Genomic DNA, 20083 nt, shown 5'->3' with positions numbered 1-20083 from the left:
TTAGAAAACATTTGCACATCTATATAAAAGTTTTTGTGTTTGAAATTTTTGCTTAATTTAGAAAACATTTGCACATCCTGGCTGGTGAGGAAACCAATGACATCACCTACTCAATGAAGACATTTTGTACTTTTTATTTGTCAAATCTTCAAAAAGTTATTCATATAATAAAAAAAAGTGAAGAATGCTACCTGAAATGCCATTTTATGCTTTACAAGTAAATTTTAGGCCTTGTGATAAAGTGAAAGACACAACTTTCTAAAATTCAGACATTTCAATTAATACGTATTTAAAATATGTTTTTGATAAAAGTTTAAAAATGTATTGCATCTTTCCATAAAGTGTTGTGATTGCCCTATTTGGAAATATTAGACTTTGAAAATTAATAATTTTTTATTTGGCGTATTGAATCTGTTTTGGTCATATATAATTTGGTTGATTAAAAAAGTCTTCAAAAATATGTTCTTGTTGGTGTCCATGCTTTGATAAAACAAATGAGCACAAAGAATTTGATGATATCATTACTATAGCTTTTTGGACTGTGTTTTATACATGTATAATCATTTTTGTTACGTACATGTAATTGCAAGGGAGTAGACAATAGAAAATAAAGTTTTAAGTGTTTATTTGAATCAAAATTGCATAAGAGGCTAAAAATGAACAAAAAGTGTAAATGTACAATGAAAATTTATACTGATGATATGCTATTGAAAAAATTATATCTTTGATTCATTGAAACTTTATATACTGGCTTTAAAGGGCAAGTCGAGCAAGGAAAGTGAAAGAGAAAATGTCTGGCTGAATGATCAGAGCCGGGGATCAAAGGTAGAAATAGATCACCTACTACTCATCGCTATCCTCATATGTCATCCATGTTTTACCAATTATCAACAGGCATATACCCTTCATCTCTCATTGCTGTAGTCTATAATCCAGTCTTTTCTATGATTATGCTATAAATCATCCTGTTCCTACGACCAGCAGGGCTTGCCTCGTCCATTTTGGTGCCCCACTTGTTCTTCATTTTAAAGGACAAGTCCACCCCAACATAAAAATTATTTGAATAAAAAGAGAAAAATCCAACAAGCGTAACACTGAAAATTTCATCAAAATCGGATATAAAATAAGAAAGTTATGACATTTTAAAGTTTCGCTTAATTTCACAAAACAGTTATATGCACATCCTGGTCAGTATGCAAATGAGGAGACTGATGACGTCATCCACTCACTATTTCTTTTGTATTTTATTATATGAAATATGAAATATTCTAATTTTCTCTTCATTGTCAAGTGAAAAAGTGATTAATTCCTCCCTATACATCTGGAATTAGCATTGTTTAATACTTTATGGTTCAGTCAAGTCAGTCCCTATGGTCAAATCTGTAAAAAATGAAATATTGTATAATTCAAACAATAGAAAACAAAAGAAATAGTGAGTGATAGACATCATCGACTGACTCATTTGCATGTCACTGAGTTGTGCATATCACTGTTTTGTGAAAAATAAGCGAAACTTTAAAATGCCATAACTTTGTTATTTTACATCCGATTTTGATGAAATTTTCAGTGTTATGCTAGTTTGATTTTTCTCTATTTATTCAAATCAACATTTTGTTGGGGTGGACTTGTCCTTTAATGAAGTAGCCCCATCTTTAAAGGGGAAGTACACCCTGAAAAAAGCTTACTGGTAAAATACATGTAGCAGAAAAAATAATAGATATTGCCGAAGGTTTGAGCAAAATCCATCAAAGAATTAAAAAGTTATTCGAATTTTAATTATTTGATTTGTGACGTCATATGCGAGCAGCATTCCTACATAGTGAATGGCAAAAAATCAATGAAATGTTCTTTTCTCAGAAAATTGAAAATGATTTTACTGTAGGCCTACCATTTGTTTATCAATAGACAAATCATTTCACACCTGATTATGAATGGAAAGCAAAAATAAGTTTTCAGGGACAATTAAAAAAAATGAAATTGATGCATTTTATATTATATAACATACATGTATGGGGCAGTTCATAAAGTTTTCAAAGTTAGCTTTGCTGCTATATTGAATCATTCATTCGTGGTGTACCGGTATTCATCAATAGTCTGTACGTCTAAAATTCTCCCCCCCCCCCTTGAGAATTAGTTTAATTTTTAAATTGAGAAAGAAGAGGAAAGAGAGAAAAAGACATGAAAATTTATTTTTATCGGGCACCAGAGTCGACCATAATAAGGATATATCTGCATACATTTTTTTTCTTTTTAATTTTACTCAACTTGAACTGAAATTGGCTAAAAATTATAGGATAATCATTGTCTACAGTTTAAATATTAAGAGACAACGCTGGATATCCCCAAAATCTGAATTTGAATTTTCACAAAGATTGATGAAAAAAAGGAGTTAAAATTTAAGGTCAATTCCACCCCAGAAAAATGTTGATTTGAATCGATAAAGAAAAATCAAACAAGCATAACGCTGCAAATTTCATCGAAATCAGATGTAAAATAAGAAAGTTATTTTCCACAAAACAGTAAAATGCACAACTCAGCTATATGCAAATGAGAGAGTCGATGATGTCCTTCACTCACTATTTCTTTTGTTTATTATTGTTTGAATTATACAATATTTCATTTTTTACAGATTTGACAATAAGGACCAACTTAATTAACCATAAACTGTTAAAATAATGGTAATTCTACACGTTCAGGGAGGATAAAATTTTGTTTGACATGACAATGAGGAGAAAATCAAAATAATTCATATTTCATATAATATTAAAAAATACAAAGGAAATAGTGAGTGGGTGACGTCATCATTCTGCCAATTTTTTACATACCGTCCAGGATGTGAATATAACTGTTTTGTGAAATTAAGCAAAACTTTAAAATGTCATTACTCTCTTCATATTTCATCTGATTTTGATGAAATTTTCAGTGTTTTGCGTGTTGGATTTTTCTCCTATTCAAATGAACTTTAGGGTGGACCTGTCCTTTAAGTTAGAGGGATCATTGCATATTGTGAGCAGCTGATTTAACAAATTCTCAAACAATGATGAAACATGTGTATGAGACTATGAGTGCTTATATTTGTCCTCGAAACCCCTAAAATGCATCACAATAAGGATGAAAACTATGATTTAGACACAAGTAGCAATTTGTAAGCCTGATTTTTATACATGTACATGTGTATTAACTGTCTGAGACAGAATTAGCTTTACATATATGCCCAGTTTTCTCAAATTAAAAAAAGTCTATTGGCTGTGTTTACTGCCTTACATGTAGTTTCTCAAGAGTTTGTGTTGTAGTACAGATTCACTCTGTACATGTACTCATTAGGGCCGCCTGCACCATCCCGAGTTTTCAAATTAGCGCGCTATTTCTGATCCGGCAAATAACCCGATCTGAACAATCTCGAGATTATTTGCAATGGAGACGCAGTTATCGCGCTAGTTCGTAGGATTAATCTCGAGATTGCAATCCCAAGTCAACTTGGGATTATTTGCAAAACAGCGCGCTATTTTACGAATTATCGCGCTTATTCGTAGGTGCAGACGCACTCGGGATAATTTATTCACGGCGTCAGACCATAATGCATCGATGCCTCGCTCGAGCAGGAATCGCTCTTCTTGCGATGGTGGAGACGGGGTTTCTTGAATCTCAAGATTAATCGCGAAGAGGGCGATTGGGCTAAAATCTTGAGATTGAGCAAACTCGGGATGGTGCAGCACCGCCTATTGAAACCAACTTTCATTCTTTTTCAATCTTAGGATTACATCTCCAGAGTTATGAAGTACATGTAGTTCCTTTAGATATGAAACTCTGAAACTTTTGGACTGTTATTCAGGGGTGTGAGAGTTCAGATTTTTTTGTTTTGATTTTCAGCTTAATTTCAGCTTATTTTTGGCCTTCCTCTGTACAAAAAGTATGGGAGCTCTTTCTATTTCAGACTTTTTCAAAACTCTTCAGCTTTTTTCAGATCTTTTTATTTGTGACCACTCACATCCCTGGGTATTTTTACACTATAAGCCTTGTTTTAGCCCATTTCCAAGAACCAACATGAGATTGAAAACAAAAATCAGAACAAAGTGAAGTGATAACTTTTATGCCCACTACACTATTGTAAGGTTGGAATGTCAGCTAATACTCCGGTGTACTGTACCTTTACCAAGACTTTAGACGACTATAAGAAAATCAGTTGAATGCACACCATTAAAACAGTTTGTATCTTCTGCTTATCTTTTCAGGCTGTGTACAATGTATACATTAAGTGTTTGTGTAAATTGTATAGTGTTTGTGGAACTATTTATAAATCGAAGGATTATCGTTCATGTAGTTTGGATTTCAGAGTTAATTTGGTAAAAAGTGGCAATCTTCATTAAACCTTGTACAATAAATACTCTGCATTTATTTCTCCAGTAACTACATATAACCTTTGTTTTTTACTCTACTGAGAATTGCATACTTCAAATACGCGTAGTTCAAATGGTTTCATTTTAATAATCACTCTTTCTTTGGTTGTAAAAATTCTTGTCTTTAAAAGTGAAACTCTGATAAAGATGGGCCTTGGTGATTTAAACAGGGATCTTGCAATTCTACTATAGGACCAGGGTTGGTCTCAATTACAATTGCATAATTGAAGAAGTGTTCAATTACTATTTACTTTTCAATTAATTAACATGTTTTCACTTGCAAAATTACCAATTACTTTTGTCAATTACATGTACAATTCAATTACTTTCTATAAAAGTCATGAATGACATCAATTTGTATTCTGTATGTACTAGCACCAATGACCATCTATGCACAACATAATTCTAAGTTACAGAGAAACTGACAAGATGAAGGTTTACGTTAAAGAATACAGATTCTGCTACTAGGATTACACTCTATGATGCAGAAGCAGTTGACATGAAAAAGGTCATGAAATTAAATCATAAATTTAGTTCATAAGTTTATTATAAAGTACAGTATTGAATGTAATTAAAAGTAATCGACAGTAATTGAAGTCAATTACATTTTTTTCATTTACAATTACAATTACTTTCCCTTTCAGAATTTTGAAATAAAATTACAATTACAATTACTAAAAAAATGTAATTACATGTGATTATGTAATTGATCAATTACCTTGTAATTGAGCCCAACCCTGTTTAGGGCTTTCTTTGATTCGGACATGCCATTGCGTATACACTGTAAGTTGATCTTCAATATCACTGATCTGTTATTGGTGGTGAGTGGGCTTTAAAGCTAAATGAACGTATTTGCAGGAAAACACTGATTTCGTGAGAAAGTCTGTAAAACCAAGGTAAAGTATTGATATATCATCGTGGATCTAGATCTGGTACAGTTACATAAACTGAACTTTGTGAAATCATAATATCTAGCTAAAAAACGATCACACTGAAGATCGCCAACACAGATAGGCACAAATGGGACAGTGTATTATTATTGCTGGAATAAAGACCCGACGGAAGTGACCGAATCCGCTCTTATTTTGCTTATTTCTCAGCAATTACACAATTTCTTCCAGAATCCTTTGGCACATATTTTTCATTCATACAAACAGACACTTTAGTGATCATTATATTAAATTATGTAAAAAGTCATTTTGAGATCGTTCCCACAACTGGAATTTACCTTTAAAAAGAGATGAAAATGGCACGATTGAATGCATGCTCTCGGGATACAGCAATAGTTTGGTATAATGCAAATCTTTGAAATGCCATAACTTTGTTATTCCTTGTCCGATTTTGGTCAAATTTTCAGTGTTTTGATTGTCTGATTTTTCTCTATCTGTTTAAATCATATTATATTTAGCCCGGAGCATCCCTTTAACTTACAAACAGCTTTATGAAACGACTCCCAGGTGTATCAAAGCCGAACATACCTATGCATGATGCCTAATTCTTATTTTTACTAGGATTATACCTCAGCTTTAACTGCCCTATTGCCTTGTACATTTATGTTGCATGGTAGCTGTGATATAATTGGATCTGTGTACACCAACATCATTGTTGAGCAAATTGAGGTCTGGAGGTATAGACTAAATAGGGGGACGAGTTCTTGCTCCTCTCTGGTCCCAATGTTTTGGAGGCATTTGCATTCTTAAGATTCCAGCCACCCATGCGTTTCACCCCCAAGTAAATTGTCACAATAGACTTGTGCGCCGGGTATAAAACGTACCAACCCCTGCACTTTACTATACAACAGCTGTGTTTTTGTGTGTATACCCCCTTGCGTTTGGTGCAACATGCACTCAACACGCACACACACCCTCTGATACATTATACACACAGATTGATCTATCTGGGAGTAAATGGATTTCAGCAACGCCAATTTCACCTGGTTTTCTGCTACCAACCAAGGCCTCCGCACATGTACTCGCGTTTATCCTCTTTGCTCGTTCCTCCCACTCTATACATTACCCCTGCAACACACGCGACTGCTATAGGCTTTCGTGCTTGCTTTTCCAGACTCGTTAAGTAGTAAGCCGGTGTGCGTTCGATGTTATTACTAGCATCTCAGTGCTGATTTTGCAGCGGATTTATCTCATAATTCAGGATATATTATTATTATTTGGATATATCCCTTTAAAAGGTCTCAAGGCTGTTTGACAGGTGAATATGATTGTTTATCTGTTGGTTTTGATTTTAAAACCAGTATGGCTTGATGTAAATGTAGGTCAGGAGCAACAAGTCTTTTCTATAAATGCTATTCCATAACTAGAAAGGAGGTTCTGATTAATGATGATTTTGATTTGGTTTGAGAGGTACTTTAGTTTAGGATGGGTGTAGGCTATATTTTGTCGTGTGGCTGGCAGAAGGGCGTTAACGCACATGAGCCCTGAAAAGTAGTTTTGTAATGTAGTAAATCGTGCTTGTGCCCTTTTAATTCATACAATGCATGATTACGCCGTTATTACATGATCGTGTACATGTATGTCATTGTAGGCAAGTGCAGTTATATTAAACCAAATGAAAGAGCTATCAAAACTGAAAAAAAAGATAAAAATTTCAGGAGAAACTCGAGCTAACGCCATTCTGCCAGCCTTTTGAGCTACGGTACATGTAACACGCTTCTGCCAGCCGTGCGACTTGCAAGGATTTTATCATTTGAAATATCTTCCATGACATGAACATAGCTAGTTAACATTCATTCCCCCTCTCTCCATCTCTCTTCCTCTTCCTCCAAGTTTTCTGCAAAATGTGCTCTTTCACATGTTCAGATATTTGCTTTTTGTTTGATTTAATAACTGGCATATATACCGTACTCCAAACAACATTAACAGCACATTTTGGTAGGCCTATTAGGAATTGCCAATATATCCATAATAGCTCATGCGTTTGTTTTGTTATTAAATTAGAGCATAAACTTTCTCATTTAAATTGCTCCCTGATGATAGGGTTCATGTACAGGGTATGTTTAGGGAAATATTTTGACATTGAAACTTTGAACAATGATGGGTTTCGTAAAACCTTAATATGATGATGATAAAGCTTTTATTCAATGCTTCCGCTTTCAAATGCACAGTGTATTCCACACAGAAACACTGAAGAAAACATGTTCTTTATGAATGGGAAATGATTTACAGGCCTGTTACATATAGGCCTCTGCATCAGTCAATGACCTACATGCATGTGTAATACTAAAATATGAAATATCATATAAATGCAACTCTTTACAAAATTACAACCTTATATTTTATGTAAAAATAGAAACAATAGATACATGTAATTTGAAGTAAGTGTAGTTGTATGTTATATTTATATTAGAGCTTTATCTGAAATTTATTATAGCTACATTCAATCTTAAAAAGAAATTGAAAGATTGTTTTTGTTGGATTCTCAGTTCAAAATGGTTTTAGATAATTTGCAGGGGATGTGGATCCATGAGGGGGGGGGGGTGGGCTTGAGCCCCCACTTTTTTTTTAAACCGTGTACTAAAACATGAAAATACCATCTGATTGTTATGATTTTTGCATGGTCACCCCCCACAGCCAGGAGGGTCCTAGGATTAAAAATCTATAAGTGGGCTAGAACTTCATTTTCAACATTTCATACATTATTGATTACATTTTGAAAACAATATGAATAAAAAAAAACCACAAAATTTGTTATAAGAAGATGGGATTTAACTTACCGATGTGTATGTCGCCATCTTGCCCTCTCTAGAGGGCGGCAGATGTTTGCCCCCTCTATATGCATCTTGTAGCATAGCTACTAACAAAGAAAGGTGAAGTCAACCCCAACAAGAAGTTGATCTGAATAAAAAGAAAACATTTTACCGAGGAAAATGATGTAAATTTCGTTGAAATCGAATGTAAAATAAGAAAAGTTTAATATGATGTTTTGATAAAATTTTGTTTATTATTTACAATAGTGGTGGGCTATACAGGATTAAAAATGTCAGTGTTTCAAATCACACAGAGGACCAGATCCATAGCTACAGCTTGTGCTCCTGAGCATTTTGACACCTTTTTTCAGAAAAATCAGTCAAACATCGAGGGGGAATCGCCCAAACAACAATTCGGGGCAAAAAGGTCGTTGACCCCCACCCGTTTTCATAAAAAATTCTGCATGATCAATTTTAATGATTTTTGTTTCAATTTCTATGTAATTTTTGACAAGGAATTCATAAAAAAAAACTTCTTCGGCAAGCATTCCTCACTTCCCCAGCGAATTGAAAAGTGTGCCCTTTTGCACTGTAGTCTCTTCCCCTGGCGAAAGTCGACAGGCGATATGCTTGGGTGGAAGTAAGTGCAGACCGGGGTCAATGAAGGCGCACACTTTTTTAATTTTACGATATCGCAATATAGCATACAACGTTCATACTCGTCAGTGGCGCTAGCTGAACAAGCTCGGCACGTCCACAACGAACAAAAAAAATGGTAAACATTACTTCTTATCGAGTATAAAAGGTGTCAAAAAGTTTAAATTACAACATATCTTTTAATAAAAAGATAAGCGAAACAAAAAAAATTCAGAGTATTCTAATATTTTTAGTGCATTTTTAGCATGTATAGGACAATGTCATGATAAACAGTAAAAATGAAACTGTATGTACGAGGGTATTTATCTCTAAAGATGGATTGATCAGCCATTCGCTTTATTCAGCGCGCAAAATCTCGATTCAGGGGATTTGATGTGAAATTTGACCTCTGAAGTCATTGAAGTGGAGAAGTTCTCCGATGAGCTTTCATATTGGTCTAATTTTCACCAGCGAACTTCGCCAGGGAAAAAGTTTCGCCGAGGAAGTTCTCCACCTCTCAAGTTCGCCAGGGAAGTTTTCCTGTGTACCTTTCATACTGTACACTTTTCCCTCCACTGGCGAACTTCGCCGGCGAAGTTCACCGGGGAAAAGCGCAGTATGGGAGGGGTACGAGTAAATTGCCTTTCCATTATGTTGCTATTATTCAATTGTCTTGCTTTCTTGTTTTGTTCATAATGAATGCCCGTGGAAAACAAATTTCTTGTAATTTTCTATTTGCAGAGACCCAATAAATTACCTTAAAGGTATTGTTTAACTTTGTGAGCAGCCGATTTAAAAAATTCTCAAACCAAGATGAAACATGTGTACAAGTGCATGTATTAGAACTAATAAACCCTGAAAACAACCATTATTGAGAATGAAAAGCTAAAACTACAAGGCAAACCCCGATTTTGTAAATAGGCGTCTTATAGACGCCTAAATAGTACACATAAGTGTATGGGATGAAATTAAGAAGGTGTTTTCGGTCACTTTATATTTCAATTTTTGAAGCACTAAATAATTATTTTCGAACGCAATTTTTTCTGGGCTTCATTTTTGTAACATATCACAGACACAGGTGACAAGTGTAACCTTCTAGCTCAGATTTTTTTAAAGGCAAACCAATGTTAACCAATCACTTTAAGATGAATTCAAGAAGGGTATATTTCTGATATCGTTAGACTTTACCCCAATCCACATCTTTCTCTTCCAATCCTTATATTCACCAGAGTAATCCATTCCAAGTTTAGATCTGCATTTGTTGCCAATAAATCACGACCTTCTGTCATCCCTGCTCTCTCTCTGGCCTGTCAACAAATGAAATTCCACATTTCAGTTGTGATGACCTTTTGAATCCAAACAAATCATAGCATATACCAGCCTCATCCAGATCAACAACATATAATGTTGGCCTATTAAAGGGGAAGTTTAATTTTCACCCTGAAAGAAAATGTTTGTTGTTAGAATAGCAAAAAAATAATAACAAATATTGGTGAAGGTTTGAAAATTGTCCATGAAAGATTACATGTAAGTAGGCCTATAAAGTTATTATAAAGTTACTAATTTGCAACATCATATATGAGCAGCTGCCCCATATTTTATGTACATATACATGTAATATGAAATTTATGTAAATTTCAATTTTAAGGCTCATGATGACTGAAAATTTTCTTTCAGGAGTGGTTGTGAAATTCTGTTTTACTAAAGGTAAAAAAAAAATCATTTTGTTTAGAAAATGAAATTTCACTAATTTTTTATACTTCATGATACATGATATATGGGATGCTGCTCGCATGTGACGTAACAAATAAAATATTAATATTCGAATAACTTTTCAGATCTTTAAAGGTCAAGTCCACCCCAGAAAAATGTTGATTTAAATAAATAGAGAAAAATCAAACTAGCATAACGCTGACAATTTCATCAAAATCGGATGTAAATTAAGAAAGTTATGGCATTTCAAAGTTTCACTTATTTTTCTTAAAACAGTAATATGCACAACTCAGTGTCATGCAAATGAGTTAGTCGATGATGTCCATCACTCACTATTTCTTTTGTTTTTTATTGTTTGGATTATACAATATTTCATTTTTTACAGATTTGACATTAAGAACCATGTTCACTGAACCATATAGTATTAATTAAACAATACTAATTCCACATGTTCAGGGAGGAATTAATCGTTGTTTCACTTGACAATGAGGAGAAAAATTAGAATATTTCATATAATAAATTACAAAAGAAATTAGTGAGTGAATGACGTGACACGTCATCAGTCTCCTCATTTGCACACTGACCAGGATGTGCATATATAACTGTTTTGTAAAATTAAGTGAAACTTTAAAATGTCATAACTTTCTTATTTTACATCCGATTTTGATGAAATTTTCAGAGTTATGCTTGTTGGTTTTTTTTTTTATTCAAATCAACTTTTTGTTGGGGTGGACTTGTCCTTTAATGGGTTTTCCTCAAACCTTCGCCAATCTTTTTTTTTTAAATCATTTTTTGTGCTAATTTTACAATATACTTTTTTTTTAGGGTGAACTTCCCTTTTAAATAAGACGTTGTATAAAAGGTAAAACACTTTTCTTGTTGCTTAGCTCATGATTTTGTTTCCAGAGTCATATTGATATTGGGCATCAAATTACACGCAGATGTCAGAGCTCTAGGTAAAAGTGTATAAAATACTTCTTGTTGTGTACAGTAGCTACAAAAGCCTTTGGACGATTAAAATTCCTTGTAGAAGTTGACTGCAAAGAGCACTCATTCAGCCACATCCAAATCACCCTGGATTCGGGACATTGAATGGCATTGTGATTCCATGCGTTTATCCGGGGAATTCAATAGAATTAAAGCTACATGTAAATGACAGTAGTTGCAGTAAAATACTGATTCGTGAGAAAGTCTGTGAAACCAAGGTTAAGTATGACTATATCATCGTGGATCTAGATCTGGTACAGTTACATAAACTGAACTTTGTGAAATCATAATATCTAAGCTAAAAGACGATCACACTGAAGATCGCCAACACAGATAGGCACACGTGGGACAGTGTATTATTATTGCTGGAATAAAGACCCAACGGAAGTGACCGAATCCGGGCTTATTTTGCTTTTTTCTCAGCAATTACACAATTTCTTCCAGAATCCTTTGGCACATATTTTTAATTCATACAAACAGACACTTCAATGGTGATCATTATATTAAATTCTGTAAAAAGTCATTTTGAGATCGTCCCCACAACTGGAATTTATCTTTAAAGTTCTTTTTATTTGAGAGATTGGTTCTATGACATTTGCTCCGGCCACAATCGCTCCTCTCTAAATTCCACACTACCAACTTCAACCCTTGATTTACCGGTAATAAGTTATACCCTATCCTAAACCTAACCTTAACCCTATATCTTAAGACAAAATAAAGCCTGGTCTTGGTGCAGTTGTCGCCGGAGCAAATGTTGTGTTGTTGTACATTTATATTATAGGCCTACATGTACCTGTATTTGTAACAGGCCTATAACTGTTCAGTAAATGTTGCTTCCATACCTTTGTTATAAATGAGAATGAACCTCCTAATTAAGAGTTTAAGACTGATAAAGATTGAATATGTCCATTCAATGTCCAATTGAATGTAATATTTGAACCCAGCAATAGTGTCTGAGTGTACCATACTTTGAATGAATATATACAGGTGTTCACTGTTCAATGTGGATTTTGGTAGATTTTGATTTTCGAGACCTGTATAGAGCATGGATTCAGCACCCTTCAGTCACTATTGCCTGTACAGAGGAAAATCATAAAGCGTATTTAATGCATAAAATCTGCATAAAACCTTGAACAGCAATGCCTGTATTCTGAACTCGGATTCAAATAAATTAAACCCTGGTTTAATGTTGGGGTTTAACTATGGAGAGCCGATTGGGGCACAAATCCCTATAAACAGTACACGTCCAATGAATAATGACACTCAAAATGTTCATAATTGTCAGGGAATGATAACTGAAGTATTTTCATTCATTATGAGAGCAAAAGGAAACAAAGAAGTAAACATAACAAATATACAATATAAATAGAATTTTTGAATTTTTGGCTCCCTATAATTTTAGCTAGATAGATAGACCCTAGTCTATAAAGTTAAACCCAACTTCAGAATACAGGCCCAAGTCTCAAACTACAGTGTCAAAACCACTTGTGTTTGAGTTTAGATCATTATGTATTATAACTGGCAGTTGTTATACTGTACATGTACCTCCACAGGTACAGGCACAGATCTTAATTTGAAACTTTTATCAACATGTGGGTCTTCATACAAGACTAGGACAGATACATACAACTTGCTCCAGACCTTCTAAATCATTGACAGGGACGTTGGGCTGCACATTCAGACCCCTTTCTTCAAGTGAAGGGTTTGCATAGCAAACTACGCTATTAAAAGTTTAGGACAAAAATCAATTTATGATGTGTGTATTCTCTTCTTCCCAGATCAATCCCGGTAGCAAAGCGGCGCGGGCTCAGCTTCATGTCGGGGACGTTGTAGAGGCTGTGAATGGTGTCAGGGCAGGAGATCTACCAGTTACTCAAGCACAGAAATTATTACATAACAGTTCAAATGATCTACAACTCAGAATACACAGGTATGTTGAATGCTGCCGTCCCACGACAAAAGGAAGCAACTCTGATTTTAAAAAATATATGTAAATTGTACTTTTTCTTGATTTGGGATATTTTTTGTACGCTCTGCCTGATGGTAAAGGAATTGGAGTCACATAACCCCAATTTCTGAAATATAGACATTTCAAAAGCAAGCGATGCCATATAGTTCAACATTAATGTATTAAAAAGAAAGTTAAATTTTCCTCATTTACTAAAAAACTCATTCCACGGTGTTGCTTCATTTTGTCATTCAATAGAATGGGTTTCAAGAATAATACTTTGCTTGAATTCTACATGTATGTTTGCAGAGATGAGCCTTTCCTGAGATTTACACATACAGGCAGGTTTCCATGACTCTGCATCGTTGGTGGATCAAGGTGGGGGCCCATCCGGCCCGTAATGTATATCATCAATGGGTCTTGTACATAAAGGCCTACATCTCAAAATGATATTATTAAAGGGATTACATAAGATCATAATTTTTTCATTATTTCATACTTGTGTGAATTATATGTCTCCCTTATAATGAAATAAGTCGCAGCAATAAATATCTAATGCACTAAATCAGTTGTCAATCCAAATTTTCTAGTTCTTGGAGGAAAAAAATTGAATAAACCTAATTTCATATAATAAAATACAAAGAACAAGTGGAGATGTGACATCATCAGCCCACCTAATGAATATTCATGACGACTGTTTTCACAAAATATTGCTAAACTTTAAAATTCAATAACTTTGTTATTTGTTATCCGATTTTGATGAAATTTTTGGCATTTTGCTCAGTGAATTCTACTCTATTTTTTGAGCTATAAATATTTTCAGCCCGGACCATCCCTTTAATTAGCTTACAGCTTTGAACTTTTTACTTGCTTGTCGACATGAATCATATATTCGTGTTTATTTTCAAAATATCAGCCTACACATACAGTCTCCGCTCATCATCCGATGCACTTTGGCTCCAGAACCCAGAATAAAACACCGATGGTGGGGGACTATGCTTTCTCTGTTTAGGACCAAAGCTATATGGAATCAACTGCCTATCCAATTTATTACCCCAAATTTCATCAATAGAACTTTTCAAGTCCCAACTGAAAACTTATTTGTTCCTCTCCAGTTAACTAATTAATAGTGTGTTATATTCAGGAGAATTCAAATTTCTATTCTTTTTTTCCTTTTCTATTTCATTTCAATTATTGTTTATGTGTATATTTATTTTCTTGAAGTGCCATGAGCACCAAAAGGTGGACCTGTGTGCTATTTAAGCATCCACCATTGTGTGATGATTTGTGTCGTTATACTTTGTTGAAAATGATAAAAAAGGCGGTGTTTTTTGGAATGCCATATCTGAACAAGGCTCGATTGACATCATGAACATTGCTTTCATTGTTTTATTTTATAGGAGTCATTTATCAGTGAACGGATCGTATCATCCAAATGGGAAGATGTCTTCACAGTCCAGTTTTATCGTCACAAATGACTCTGGATTCTCTGGTACAGGTAAGGCATACAGAGGGTTTCCAGTTCGGTGTTGAAAGCTGGTGTTGGTGCTACACCTTCCAAATCAAAATACGAGTGATGTTGTTTTATAAAGGGCAAGTCTAACACCAGCTATGACACCAGACTTGATATGGGACTGATGTTGGTGTAAAGAGTAGGGCCTATCTCTAATACCAGATGTGGCACCAGACTTGAAATGATGCTGGTGTTTGTGTTTAAGGGCCTTTCTAACACCAGGTAAAACACAAAACTTGATATGAGGCTGGTATTGGTGTATTGTAAGTGTAACTCTAGCAACAGCTACTACATGTTCATCCAACCTAAATATAGCTGGTGTTAGTATAAATGACATCTCTTACACCAGCCATGACACCAAGCTTGAAATGAGGCTGGTGTTGGTGTCACGGGAATTCTAAGACCTGTCAGAACAATCAACTTGATATGAGGCTAGTGCTGGTGTAAGGGCAACTCTATCACTAGCCACAACAACACCAAAGTAAATTATAGCTGGTGTTGGTGTATAAAGGGCAACTCTAACACCAGCTACAACACCCAACCTGAAATACATTTATTGCAGCATTCTCGACCCAAGTACACCGTCACAAAATTCTGATTATCTCAATGGGATGGTAGTGAAGAGGTGTATCTTGATGAATTTGTAGTGAACTTTAAGAACAAGGAATTGATCAGAACTGAAACTCCCCTTTATCGATTTCCTCTCCATCATGCATGTACTGTACTTCAAAGAGATCTATATGTTTATTGATTCTTTGCTATTTTAGTATCCTTTTCCTCGAAATTACATTGCCAAATTATTACTTTTGTTATTATTTGCTTCTTACATTGTTTCATATACATATACACTTTCCTGAGCACTATTTATTAGCAAGGGAGGGGTTATCTTCACATTCTAGATGGCATGCAATTAGTTCGGAAACCATCTCAGGACGATGTCATCCACCTGGATGGTGTGACCTTGCAAGGGTTTGACCCAGGAAGTGTTTCAGTTGTACGCACCACCACCACAAAGGTCACCAAGACCACAAGGAGTCGTTCCCCGTCTCCAGTCCGGGTACGTCGCCTGTCGAGCGAAGGCTCTCCACGTCTCGCCCGTTCCGGCTCTGCTGGCTCGACGCCGGGCCGCATTCGCATGCGAGTCATGCCGTCCGGTCACGACTCTGAGTCGGAATCTAGTGAGATCATCATGCCTACTTTCGCTACGGGCGTGACGCATTCTTCGCCTTCTAAGAAAGGTCAGTGGTCATGCATTACCTCAGCCCATGACCTTTGACCTGCTGAGAAGTTTGAAATTGACCTCCTTTGCTATCATGGGTGTTTGAAATTTTCCTTGACCTTCTTTGTAGTTTGCTTTTGTTTGTCTTGTAAGCTCTCTCTGCTGTTTAATCATATAACAAAGAAAAAACAAACGATGCATGTCATTTGGTGCTGTTTAATCGAAGAATGACATGAACTGCTCTTTTCAGCTCCACTCACCTTTCACCTTTCACCCTTTCAAACCAAACGAGATTTGTTTGCTCACCCTAGTTTTTGGACTGTAGACTGCTCTATATTTGCATTGCTAATGAATTGACTGATGATATCCTTGATGTTCTTGGTTATTTCACATTCACTTGGCTGACACAGTCAAAGCTACAACACCACCAAAGTGCATATATGTATTTCTTTCAAGCAACCGATTCACATGTCTCCACAAACGGAAGCTTTTTAGTTCATAGTTTCTCAAGATTTAACTTGTTTTCCACCATTTCAATGGCACCTGTAGCTTCACTTTATAAAACCATATAGTATTTGACTCACGATATACATGTATATAATGCATTTAGTGAAAGTATTAAAGGTTTAGTGGGCCCTGCAAACTACCTTCTCATGTAATGTATAATAAGCCTAGCAATCACATCACACTCACCGCCCTTTCTCCCGGTAAAAAAAATCGTAATTTGAAAGATGATTCCAATGAAAAATAAGGCTAAGGACAAATTTTTAGCACGTGTGAAACCAAACTAGAATCACCAACGTTAATCACAATCACAAATTCAAATTCTACTCTGGAGGTGAATTCCAGTTAAGTTTCACTCAAATTATGGTACAAATTTTCCGTATGCGAGGTCTGATGATTCTAAAGACGAATTGCAATCATGATTGCAATGATGATTCAAGATTTACGTGTAAAAAGGCCCTCAGTCACTCAATATTCATTAATGTTTATTGTATTTTTTGTGTATGATCCAAAATCTAGCATGAATGTCACCCTAAAACCTCAGTTCCTTGAGAGGCAGAATTAGCCAGAGTGTGCCATAAGAAGTGATATTTTCCATGAAGTGCATTTGCTTGTGACTCTAATCTGAGAACATTCCACATTTGATCAGGCATCTGTCTGTATCCTAAAATCATATAGATAGCACATTTGTGGCTGGCCCAAATTGTTTACTCATGTTTGATGCTTCTGAGTTGTATTCTAAAAGGGGAATATATCAAGACATTTGATGTACTGCACTCTGATTGCATTTCTAAATGTTCAAACTGCATTCTAAGTATTTGTGCTGCCTTCAAACAGCATTTGAAACATTCTGTTCGGGTTCGGGTTCAAGGGAGGTTATGAGTGGCAACCAGCTTTAATAGCAATTCAGCGAGCTCTTGCGTGATCGTTGGGTTGTATCAAGGTTTCGGTTTTGGTCAACACGATTCCCTTTTTAATTTTGGCTAAATTTTCAAGAAATCTCCTTGCTGTCTGGTTTTGCCCAATTTCAGAAGAGTTTGATACTAGTTTCCACTGTTGATTTGTTCTCTTGCTCAAGCCTGGTCCAACTTCTTTGGTCTGGCCAATGTCACTGGGATCACTAGTTCACTACACTTTGATAGACACCACTTCCGCTTTTTACACAAGAATTTCAATGTTTTGTGAGCTTTGTATTCCTTGGTCATAGCACCCATTGTGTCTGCAAGAGATATCGTCTCAACAAATAACAATTATGGCGTAGCCATACTTCCCTTCAGTGGCCTTACGGCAAGTCGAAAACAGCCATTTGAACATTTTCTGTACCAGCTACATATAGGTGGTTTGAATAAAAATGAATAAAACGGCTGTTTTCGACTCGCCGTACGGCCGCCGTAGGGGAAATGTGACTGCAGCATTTAATAGTGTTTGTTTAGTGATTGAAATTATGCTGAGATCATTAGAAACTGTTGAATGGAAATTGGACTCGAGAACCCTTTCCAGTGATAGCTCTAAATTATCATCCTATCCTGTAGGTATTTGCTTTGGTATGGCGGTCAGTTGGAAAGCCATCAGGCAATCGAGAAGTCGGTCAGTGGGTCAGTCCATTGCAAGTCTTGCAGATGAATTATTTCTTCAGTTGCATTTCAGTTAATTGCTAGAATAATGAATGATCAGGTGATCCTAGAAGGGTTGTTGACAGAAGAAGATTAGAAGGAATTGCTTGTATGTAAAAATGATGAAAGCATTTTAAAGTGAAGATTGGCAGGGATGAATTGGGCAATTTGGCCTGATGAGACATTATCAGGTTGACTGTACTGGCAGAGTGAACCTACTTGTAGCATCTGGCTGCAATGTTGGTCATTTGAACCCAGGCCAATGTGGTATGGCGGAGGGGAGGCGGGTGTGGGGGGGGGGGGGGTATGTGTCCTGGTTGCCACTTTCAGAAATGCAAAAATTATGCAGAAGGTTTAAAGAGCAAATCAACCAAATCAACCAAACTTCAAAGTTTTGGCACATTGAACTAGTATTTTGTCATTAGAATTAGCATTTGTTTCAGAGTCAGAGGTTTGAAAGGTTGTCCTGTTTCAGCACCTGCCTTTGGTGCCGTTTCTCCTAGATATGCCTCTTGGTCTGACAATTTCATTTGTGGCACATCTAAAGCCCTTTCAATGGCCTAAAGCTTCTTTGGTATCTGTCATCATTTATAAACCGCTTGTGAATATTTCAGGAATTTTATTATGATTTCGAATGAATCATTCAAGTATTTTAGAGGCAAAAGTGACTCATTTTAGGCAAGGGGCTTATTACAGTAGCTTTATTAAATGGCTTTCATTCCTATCAACATGAAAGGATATTTTATGCATCATGCCATGCATGTTATTTATCATGAAATTACTCCACGCTATTCACCAAATATTAAAATCCCTTTCTCATGGCAATGTAAAAGCAATCCAGATCACCCAGTGCATCGTTTGCTGTGATGAATGGGGTTGAAAAAAGGTTTTTTTCCTTTGCATTTTGGGTGCCTGTCTGCACAATTCTGGCAAAATGATGCCAAAAAAATGTTACAAAAATAACACCACCGCTACTACCAATAACAACTACTTCTACAACTGGAAGGCATACAAAAAATATTGGGGAGTGCAGGGGTAGGAAAGATAAAGAAAAAATGATATGAACTGGAAATCTATATTGAACAGCTTTATAGTGGTGACGGCTGGGGGGGGGGGGGCTGGATTCGACAAGTTAGATTATTGAAATATTTTTTTCTTCAGTATTGTAAATTAAAATGAAATTCACAATAAAAATAACAAATAAACGTTTATAGAGAAAGCAATACATAAGGGGGAGGTATAAATATTTAGGCGAACAATGATATTGAATGGAAAAAGGACTAAATTGATTTGCAGTTCAGTGAGCCACAGAATTGATAATATGAAATGAGTAGGAGTAAATTTAGCACCCCACACCTGGTTTTTTGAGAACACCGTTAATAGTCTGCAACAAGTTTGCTTTAAAGGTTTAACTCCATTCTTGTTTTGGATTGGCACAAATCGACACACATATTGACAATGTTTCTAAGTGCACTTAGTGTCACATTACAGTGTGAGGGGAAAGAAGTTATCCACTCAACATTGGCCTATAATAAAGGTAGTTTGTTTGCTTATTTGTCATACTTTCCTTCACCAAATGTACACTTAATATGACTTTTGTGTTGCTTCTCTAGAGGATTGCTTTTTGTGGTTGTGTCAAGAGACATTGGGTGATTTCAAGTCTGGTGTTGGCCTTGGTGTTGGTGTTAAAATTTGGATTCCTTCCCTTAGCTTCAAAACTTATTCAGAGTATGTAAAACTGATCCAGATCACATTATTGACATCTCAACAACTAGGTATTGACTTATCAGGATCATCTTCATTTTATGTTTGGTGTTATAATCGTGTAAAAAACGGTTAACACCAACACC

At 35.6% G+C, this 20083-nt stretch overlaps 1 long non-coding RNA gene across 1 annotated transcript; it reads left to right on the top strand.

Annotated features, from left to right (window-relative positions):
• Positions 1-6120: 6120 nt before the first annotated feature.
• Positions 6121-19182, top strand: LOC129281732 (uncharacterized). The gene is made up of 3 exons (XR_010296491.1): positions 6121-6605; positions 13215-13366; positions 14785-19182. It is a non-coding gene; the product is annotated as an uncharacterized LOC129281732 (long non-coding RNA).
• The last annotated feature ends 901 nt before the right edge of the window (positions 19183-20083 follow it).

Source organism: Lytechinus pictus, chromosome 18 (assembly GCF_037042905.1).
Source record: "Lytechinus pictus isolate F3 Inbred chromosome 18, Lp3.0, whole genome shotgun sequence".
Taxonomy (NCBI): Eukaryota; Metazoa; Echinodermata; class Echinoidea; order Temnopleuroida; family Toxopneustidae; genus Lytechinus; species Lytechinus pictus.
The sequence above is the reverse complement of the archived record's forward strand: the minus strand, read 5'-3'. Positions and strand labels throughout refer to the sequence as shown.